This window comes from Pristiophorus japonicus, chromosome 1 (genome assembly GCF_044704955.1).
Source record: "Pristiophorus japonicus isolate sPriJap1 chromosome 1, sPriJap1.hap1, whole genome shotgun sequence".
Lineage (NCBI taxonomy): Eukaryota > Metazoa > Chordata > Chondrichthyes > Pristiophoridae > Pristiophorus > Pristiophorus japonicus.
In genome coordinates, this window is record NC_091977.1 from 147,532,797 (window position 1) to 147,543,152 (window position 10,356).

Here is a 10,356-nt window from a genome sequence, read left to right on the forward strand (position 1 = left end):
TTCCTGGTTTGGTTTTATCCTTCACTACTTTTACACCATACATGGAACACAGGTGTCACTTTTTCTTCTTGTGTGCGTGTGGGTTAGGTCGGGTCACCCTATAATGTACCTATCTTTGTTTAATGCCACTAATTCATTTAGAAAAATGCTGATTTTACAACTACATGTATTTTTATTAAAATCATGAAATCTTCAAACGGCAAAATTCACGGTTCGGGTCACACGTCGGTTAGGTCGGGTCAGCTCGGGTCACACATCGGTTAGGTCGGGTCAGCTCGGGTCACACGTGGGTGTGGTCGGCTCGGCTCGGTTTGGGGTCATGGGGCATTGCGATCGCAGGTCAGGATTTGCGTGATTTGAAAACAAAGGCCTGTTTTGGGATCCGATTCCGAACAACTACGCTGTACCTGTATTTTATAATGGGCTGTTTAATGGTGAATGTTGAGCAGCTATGATCACTGAAAAAAATATCCGGTTTTCGGATGACTATTTGTATTGCGCCGTTTAAAAAAATGTCCAGATTTCGTAATATTCCGGGATTTGGAACTCCGGATTTGGGAGGTCGAACCTGTATTACATTTTTTGGTTTTTACACTAGATAGTCTACTCTGATTCAGTGGCACTGATCACTCCACTAAAGCAGACATTATGTACTGTATGATCTGGTGTTTGTCTTCCCTTGCTCAATATCTAGGTAAACAATAGTGGGACTCTGTGATTGAACACAGGCTTACTGGCATGTACCACATGCAGCCATGTACCAGACCAAGACTCAAGCTATAAACCAATACACGGTTGATTTAACAGGTAACTGAACAGTATTCAAAACAAACAGTGCATTTACAGTTATTTACAAACTTTACTATCCTTTACAATGTATCAAACCAACAAAGACACTTCCCCTGAACTGTCTTTGAACATAACAAAATCTTTGAAATTGGTTGCTCTCATTATATGTGTTAAAACATTTCCATAGAGTAAAATAAACCCAGACCTTTTGCAAGATCTGAACTGCAGATTGACTCACTGGGCTCAGGAAACTGCAGATAAGTGTCCAATCAGAAGCTTCTGAAGACAGAGTTACCCAACAGCCAATCACTAAACATACATTTTCTCAGATGCAAATCAAGACCCCACCCAAGGATGCTTGGGGGCCAAAATTGCCCTCCATCCAAAACGGGGCACATCTACCGTTTGTTAGGTGTTCCATCCACCCCAATGCATGGGATGGACATTCCGGCGATTTTCAGCACTTTGGTTTCTGTTTCCGGTCGGAGTGGTGTTGCTGTCGGAAGAAGGGCGGAAGTGGGGGCGGGTCGGAGTGGCCGCCATTGGCGGAGCAGAAATGGGGTCAGGTCAGAGCGGCCGATGCTCCAAGTCATCAACGTATCGTGCTGACGCGTTATAATATCCCTCTCCTTCTGTTAAAGGGGAGGGCCGCTGTGAACTTTTTTTAAAAATCCAATTTCGTTCCAGATCAACTCTAATGCCAAAGATCACTTTGCGCCAATGTGTTTGATCTTAGGCCAAAAGGCCGAAAGGCGAAGTTGCACCGTTCCTGGAAATATTGCAATACCAGGTCGGTGCATGGAGTGGACGGGGCATGTCCCTGATCCAGCTCCCTGTCCAAAAATCAATTCAATATCATGTCCCCATAGGGGATATTAAACTGATAAGAACAGATACTACACTTGATCTGAGCCAAAAGGAGGGCCGCTGTGAACTCTGTGACCACTTTAGTGGCAAACACTGGGCCACCAGGGAGGGTTTCGGCCAGGCCAGTGGCCTGGCACCCAAGAGGGCGTGCCAGGTTGCCTGTTGGCGGCCCGGCCAAACCTGCAGACATAATTGTTGGCCCGACTAAATGGAGTCTCCGCCAGTGCCACCTCCCCTTTAAGGGTGACCGCACCACTAAGCCACAAAAAGGGTACTGACAAAAAAAGCTGTCAGGGGCACTGACCAACGGCGGTGGCGCTCCTGCAGGGCAATTTCTGAAAGGGGGTCGTTGCTGGTTGGTAACGGGTCGATGTGTGCATAACACGGCGGGAAAACGAGCGGGGTGCTCTCATACACCGCTCCAAGATTAAAGGAGGAGAATATACAAAATGGCGACACATCCGCGCCAACCGAATGGTGATTTCTTACCGACCTGTGGCCACCTCTTTGAGGCAGTCATGGCTGATACGTCCTTCCTATACAGTATAAATGCACACGAGGCCCATGCTTGAGAGAAGGTCAGTCTGTGACCTGTCCTTTATTCCTTAGCATTCAAGTGATGGAAGTGGGTGGAGCTTCCCCTTTTATATCTGAAGGTCCAGGTTAAGAGTGTCTCCCACAAGGTCACCACCTAGTGGTCATTGTTCTCACAGTGTACAACTTAGGTCAGATTATACAGGGGTTACAATGCTGGTTGAATACATGACATCACCTCCCCCCCCCCCCCCTCAAAGTCTGATTGTGATCACAGGTTGAGTCTCTCTGGAGGTTTACGCTCTCTTGTAGAGCGCCTGAGTTGGGGCTCCGGTTGTTGGGCGCTGGCCTGAGTGTCTGCTGTTTGCAGTGCCTCAGGCCTGTCCGGACTGCCCACAGTGACTGGGCTCTCCTCCACTTGGTTCCTGTGTTCGGTCACCTGTGGAGGAGTGAACTCTATATCGTGTTCTTCCTCTGCTTCTTCTATGGGGTTGCTGAACCTCCTTTTTGTTTGATCCACTGGTAAGTTTAACTACCAAAACCCTATTCCCCTCTTTGGCAATCACAGTGCCTGCGAGCCATTTGGGCCCTGCAGCGTAGTTGAGGACAAAAACAGGGTCATTTACATCAATACATCGCGCCCTCGTATTCCTGTCATGGTAGTTACATTGTGACTGGCACCTGCTCTCAACAATTTCTTTCATGGTGGGGTGTATAAGGGATAACCGGGTTTTGAGCGTCCTTTTCATTAGCAGCTCTGTGGGTGGAACCCCTGTGAGCGAGTGTGGTCGGGATCTATAGGCCAACAGGAGGCTTGATAAGCGGCTTTGTAGGGAACCCCCTTGGATTCTGAGCATCCCCTGTTTGATTATCTGCACTGCTCGTTCTGCCTGGCCGTTTGAGGCCGGCTTGAACGGTGCCGTTCTGACATGGTTGATTCCATTGCCTGCCATGAAGTCCTGGAATTCAGTGCTTGTGAAGCATGGGCCATTGTCACTGACCAAGATATCCGGTAGACCATGGGTGGCGAACATTGTCCGTAGACTTTCTACCGTGGCAGAGGATGTGCTTGAATTTAAAATGTCACACTCGATCCATTTGGAGTAGGCGTCTACTACAACCAAAAACATTTTTCCTATGAAAGGACCTGCGTAGTCCACATGGATGCGTGACCATGGCTTGGCGGGCCAGGACCAGGGGCTAAATTGGGCTTCCCTGGGCGCATTGCCCAGCTGGGCACACGTGTTGCACCTGCGAACACAAAGTTCCAGATCTGCGTCTATCCCTGGCCACCAAACGGGTGATCTGGCAATTGCCTTCATCGTGACAATGCCCGGGTGCTCATTGTGGAGTTCTCTGATGAACACATCTCTGCTCATCTGGGGCATGACTACTCGGTTTCTCCATAGTAGGCAATCGGCCTGAATCGAGAGTTCATCCCTGCACCTGTGAAATGGTTTAAATTCCTCAGGGCATTCCCTGTACGTGACTGCCCAGCCCCCATTCAGGACACATTTCTTCACTAGAGACAATTGCGGGTCTCTATTTGTCCAGACTTTAATCTGACGGGCTGTCACAGGTGAGCCTTCGCTTCCAAAAGCTTCAACAGCCATGACCATCTCAGCAGCATGCTCAGTAGCCCCCTCAGTGGTGGCTAGTGGGAGCCTGCGGAGTGCATCGGCGCAGTTTTCGGTGCCCGGTCTGTGCCGAATTGTGTAGTCATAGGCGGCTAACGTGAGCGCCCACCTCTGTATGCGGGCCAATGCGTTTGCATTTATGGCCTTGTTGTCGGCCAAAAGGGACGTTAGGGGTTTGTGATCTGTCTCCAGCTCAAATTTCCTGCCAAACAGGTACTGGTGCATTTTCTTTACCGCATATACACATGCTAGCGCCTCCTTTGCTATCATCCCATAGCCCCTTTCTGCCTGGGACAGACTTCTGGAGGCATAAGCTACCGGCTGTAACTGACGCTTGGCATTGACATTTTGCAACACACACCCGACCCCATAGGACGACGCATCACACGTTAACACAAGTTTTTTACATGGGTCATATAGCGTCAACAGATTGTTGGAACATAACAAATTGCGTGCTCTGTTAAAAGCCCTTTCCTGGCTGTTCCCCCAGACCCATTTGCGACCTTTGCGTAGGAGCACGTGTAGCGGCTCTAGCAGCGTGCTCAATTTGGGAAGAAAGTTACGAAAATAGTTCAGGAGCTCCAGGAACGAATGCAGCTCCGTTGTGTTACGGGGTCTGGGTGCTCTCTGGATCGCTTCCGTCTTGGACACAGTAGGGCTGATCCCATCTGCTGCTACCCTCATCCCCAGGAATTCTACCTCTGGAGCTCGGAAGACGCACTTCGCCTTTTTCAGTCGCAGCCCTACCCGGTCCAGTCTGTGTAGCACCTCCTCCAGGTTGTGGAGGTGTTCTTCAGTATCGTAACCCGTGATGAGGATGTCATCCTGAAAAACCACCGTCCCTGGAATCGACTTGAGGAGGCTTTCCATATTTCGTTGGAAGATCGCGTTAGCCGAGCGAATCCCAAATGGACATCTGTTGTACTCAAACAACCCCTTGTGTGTCGTGATGGTGGTCAGCTTCTTTGACTCACTCGCCAGCTCCTGGGTCATGTAAGCTGAGGTCAGGTCCAATTTTGAAATAAGTTTGCCACCGGATAGCGTCGCAAAGAGGTCCTCCACTCTCGGTAGCGGGTACTGGTCTTGGAGTGACATCCGATTGATGGTGGCCTTGTAATCACCACATATCCTGACCGACCCATCCGCCTTGAGCACTGGCACAATCGGGCTCGCCCAGTCACTGAATTCGACTGGCGAGATGATGCCTTCCCTCAGCAGGCGGTCCAATTCGCCTTCTATCTTTTCCCGCATCACGTACGGCAGCGCTCTGGCCTTGTGTGGTGTACTGGTCTGGCGTCAGGGTTTATGTGAATCATTACCTTGGCCCCCATGAAAGTGCCAATGCCGGGTTGAAATAATGAGTCAAATTTGTCTCGGATCTGTGAGCATGATACTCACTCCACAGAGGAAATTGCATTGACATCACCCCATTTCCAGTTCATGACAGCAAGCCAACTCCTCCCCAGTAGTGCGGGACCATCCCCCGGGACAACCCAGAGTGGCAACCTGTTCTCCGAATCTACGTGGGTCATGACTATCGTGGCGCTGCCTAGCACCGGAATGATCTCCTTTGTGTAAGTCCGTAGCTGTGCGTCAATCGGCGATAATTTTGGCCTCCTCGCCTTGGACGCCTACAACTTTTCAAACCGTTTGATACCTATCAGGGACTGGCTGGCCCCCGTGTCTAGCTCCATTGACACTGGGATGCCATTGAGGAGTACTTTCATCATTATCGGTGGCGAGGCCTGGTGTATGAACTGTATCTGTGCTCCACATGAACTCGCTGAACTTCAGCTTCCAATAATTTCCCCCAGTGTTCTTTTCTGCAATTTCTGCAGGTATTTTTCTCATCTCTGCAAACTCCGGCTGAGTGTGTGCCTCCACGCCTCCAACATGAGCTGCTGTTGGAAACAAAAGGTCCCTTGCCAGTCGATCGTCCCTGACTGCCCCTGTGATTGTCCTTGAGTGCCCCATTAACAGGTATTGATGGCTCCATTACTGGCTGTATTGTCCCTTGCAATGGCTTGAATCGCCGTTCAGCTTGCCATTGTCTCTGTCGAACTCCCCCTCTGGGTTCGACTACATGTTGGGGCATGCTCGATTGCCCTTGTCTGCCTGGAGAACTGTGTGCTGCTTTAACAATGTTGAATCTCTGTCCCAACCATTCCTTAACACAGTACCTCTCGTCTGTTCTGCTAGTGGCCATGCTTGCGTGGTTTAAATCCCAGTTTCTCGTCGCCATTGATACATCCTTACTATACAGTATAAATGCACACAAGGCCTATGCTTGAGAGAAGGTCAGTCTGTGACCTGTCCTTTATCCCTTAGCACTCAAGTGATGAAGGTGGGTGGAGCTTCCCCTTTTATATCTGAAGGTTCAGGTTAGGAGTGTCTCCCACAAGTTCACCATCTTGTGGTCATTGTTCTCAGTGTACAACTTAGGTCAGATTATACATGGGTTACAATGCTGGTTGAATACATGACAATGGCCATTATAGAAAGGGGCAATTTCGACCCTTTGATATTTTAATCTGTGTTCAGGAGTCTTGAAATGAAAAGGTTGACCATTTAATTAATTACCATACTGAACTCTATTATCCGCAAAAGAAATACAAAATTGCTAATCACAATCTTTAATTCATCCAGGTTCTTTCAGTCAACCTAATAGGGCTGTCAATTTTCTGTGTGAATAGAATGGAAATTAATTGTCTAATTCATAGAATTTTTGGCCGGGAAATCCCTACATTAGCGCCAACCATTAACGCAGTTTTTCTTGAACAAATGGCGGCCGCCTCACTTCCAGCACGGGACACAGCGGCCGCCATTTTGATAATATGCCATTGCCTGCTATGCCATTGACAGTGCAGGCCTCTGAAATGTAAATTAGCAGATCGTGACGTGAATCGTGTGCAATGCCTGACTTGACGCCACAACTGCTAATTTGGAGGTTTTCGCTCACCGTTACATTGGGTCCGAACCATGCACAGAAAAGATTGTGTGAAGCAGCCCTGCAGAGACGTTGTCAGCTCTTCTTAAGGGGACACACACATCTTTCAAGTAACTTTGAATTGAAGCTTCTGGACTGTTTTAAAAAAAATTTTATTGAAGACCTTGACCACTGGTCTGAGGTCATGAAACTTCTTTGGCCACTGGAACAAGGTGGTGGGGGCAACACTGCTGGCAGTGACAGCCTCGGTGATGTGGGCCCACATCGTTCTTTCTAGAGGGCCTCCTGGCCCCAGTGGGTCGAGAACGTATCTTGCAATGTTGACCTCCTGCACAAAGCTGGAGTGCTGCGTGTGAGAACCTGGGTGCCCCTTCCCTGGCTTGCTGAGTAATTTGTGTTGAAGGACTTTTCCCATTTGTTTAGGTGCAGAAGGCAATTCAGCTTTAAGAGCTGAAGACTCCCTTTTGGGAATTCTTTTTAATGTAAATTTTTTTTCAGAAGGCAGTTGAGCTGTAAGGGCTAAAAACGGGGTCGAAATTTACCTTCGTCCGAAACGGGTCGCACCTTCCGCTCCTGAAGTGTTTTTTCCGTTGCTTCGGATGAGGTCGCCTCTTTCGGTAAATTCAGCTCTTTGGTTTTTTTTTAAGCAGACCGGAAGTCAGTCATAATGGAGGCGGAAGTGGGATGCTAAGTACTGTAGAGGGGTGGAAGTGGAGGCGGGCGGAGTCTCAGCCGCTGTCAATCAGCAGCAGAGATGACATCACGACGCCTGTGCGTCACCAAGCTTTCCCCTTCACTTAAAGGGGAGAGCCTTCGGCATTTTAAAACTTCGCTCCACTGGGCTACCAGTGAGGGTTTCAGCCGGGCCAGCATTCTAGCACCCAAATGGGTGCCAGGCTGCCTGTTGGAGGCCCGGCCGAACCAAGGGGCATAATTGTCGGCCCAACCTGGCAGTTGGCGGACAAAAACAAAACATAGCATCCGCGGCAGTACGCCCTCCCCTTGGTGGGCCGCCGTGCTGCCATGGCTCACAGACTGAAAACAAGCTGCAACCACGCGGTGAATTAAAGATTTTTGGAGGTAAATTTCACAGGGGTGCGATGGAGGTGCAGGAAATCGGCGATGCGCCCTTTGATGACGCACTTAAGACGATCAGCAGCAGTGGGGTGAAAGTGGGGACCACCAGAAAAATCCCCAAGCTGAATTTCACTGGCGGCGACCATTGGACGGGAATTCGGTGGCCTCTCCACTCCGCCTCCTGGCTGCCGCTTTCTGGCGGTGAGGCCTTTTTGGGAGCTGAATTTCGGCCTCATCCTAGTTTCGCAACATTTTAATTTTTTTAATTTCGGAAGGCATTGTCCCTTTAAGAAATTGACTGCTTTCTGAATTCACAGCCTCACTTGCGGAGAGGTAGTTCTAGCTGCAACTAGACTTCAGACACGCTACGCTGGTGCCTGCTGCCAGGACCAACGCCACAAGGACGGCATTGTAGTGTGAGTTAAGCACTGGACTAATGTTAATTAGTCACCAGCGCCAATTTTTCAGTCCTGCCAGTGCCAGCAACAGCAGCTTTTGTGGCGGTCACAAATTTCTATCCCATTATATTTTAATATTATCCGTGTTCTATGTTAGTAGTGGCTGCTGAGTTTTAGTAGGACACAGGAGTTGAAGGATCCGCCATAAGAGTTCAGATCATCCTAGATCAGAAGCTTTCTCAATCACAAGGATCTCAGGATCACAAGAAAGGGCCTCAGAACCTCAAGGGACCACTGAATGACAGTATCCTGGAGCTCCAAAGATAAAGCTTGCTATCTTTGTAAATTAACTAGGTAGCCAAACCGCTCCATCGATTGTGTGCAGCCCAATTACAAAATAACATGTAGAGCAACTGTGTCAGTGTCCATCTGGGTGTTTCCATCCTGCACATTTTGATGTAAATTTCAACATCCTGAATGAAGCCAACTGAGCTCTGAGATCATTATAGGCAGTCCCTCGGAATCGAGGAAGACTTGCTTCCACTCCAGAAGTGAGTTCTTTGGTGGCTGAACAGTCCAATACGAGAGCCACAGACTCTGTCACAGGTGGGACAGATAGTTGAGGGAACAGGTGGGTGGAACTGGTTTGCCGCACGCTCTTTCCGCTGTCAGCGCTTGATTTCTGCATGCTCTCGGCGTTGAGACTCGAGGTGCTCAGCGCCCTCTCGGATGCACTTCCTCCACTTAGGGCGGACTATGGCCAGGGACTCCCAGGTGTCAGTGGGGATGTCGCACTTTATCAGGGAGGCTTTGAGGGTGTCCTTGTGGCGTTTCCTCTGCCCACCTTTGGCTCGTTTGCCGTGGAGGAGTTCCGAGTAGAGCGCTTGCTTTGGGAGTCTCATGTCTGGCATGCGGACTATGTGGTCTGCCCAGCGGAGCTGATCAAGTGTGGACAGTGCTTCAATGCTGGGGATGTTAGCCTGAGCGAGGACGCTGATGTTGGTGCGCCTGTCTTCCCAGGGGATTTGTAGGATCTTGCGGAGACATCATTGGTGATATTTCTCCAGCAACTTGAGGTGTCTACTGTACATGGTCCATGTCTCTGAGCCATACAGGAGAGCAGGTATTACTACAGCCCTGTAGACCATGAGCTTGGTGGCAGCTTTGAGGGCCTGGTCTTCAAACACTCTTCTCCTCAGGTGACCGAAGGTTGCACTGGTGCACTGGAGGCGGTGTTGGATCTCGTCGTCGATGCCTGTTCTTGTTGATAGGAGGCTCCCGAGATATGGGAAGTGGTCCACAGTGTCCAGGGCCGCGCCGTGGACCTTGATGACTGGGGGGCAGTGCTGTGTAGTGAGGACAGGCTAGTGGAGGAGCTTTGTCTTACGGATGTTTAGCGTAAGGCCCATACTTTCGTACACCTCAGTAAATACGTCGAACTATGTCCTGGAGTGCGGCCTCTGTATGTGCGCAGACACAGGCATCGTCCGTGTACTGTAGCTCGATGACAGAGGTTGGGGTGGTCTTGGATCTGGCCTGGAGACGGCGCAGGTTGAACAGGTTCCCACTGGTTTAGTTCCACTCCAGCGGGGAGCTTGTTGACTGTGAGGTGGAGCATGGCGGCGAGAAAGATTGAGAAGAGGGTTGGGGCGATGACACAGCCCTGTTTGACCCCGTCCGGACGTGGATTGGGTCTGTGATGGATCCGTTGGTAAGGATCACGGCCTGCATGTCATCGTGGAGCAGGCAGAGGATGGTAACAAACTTTTGGGGCATCCAAAACGGAGGAGGACATTCCATAGACCCTCGCGGTTGACAGTGTCAAAGGCTGAAGAAGGCCATGTATCGCTGTTCTCTGCATTTTTCCTGTAGCTGTCGCGCTGCAAAAATCATGTCCGTTGTGCCACGTAGGGGGACAAAATCCGCACTGTGACTCCGGGAGGAGTTCCTCTGCCACAGGAAGAAGACGGTTGAGGAGGACTCTAGCGATAGCAGGGAGATTCCTCTGTAGTTGCCGTAGTCAGACTTGTCCCCTTTTTTAAAGATGGTCACGATTACTGCATCTCTGAGATCCCCCAGCATGCTCTCCTCCCTCCAGATGAGAGAG

General features: G+C 49.9%; 1 pseudogene; it reads right to left on the reverse strand.

Moving 5' to 3' along the window:
- Positions 1-1,542: 1,542 nt before the first annotated feature.
- LOC139278810 (U2 spliceosomal RNA) lies at positions 1,543-1,720 on the reverse strand (annotated as a pseudogene).
- Between the last annotated feature and the right edge of the window lie 8,636 nt (positions 1,721-10,356).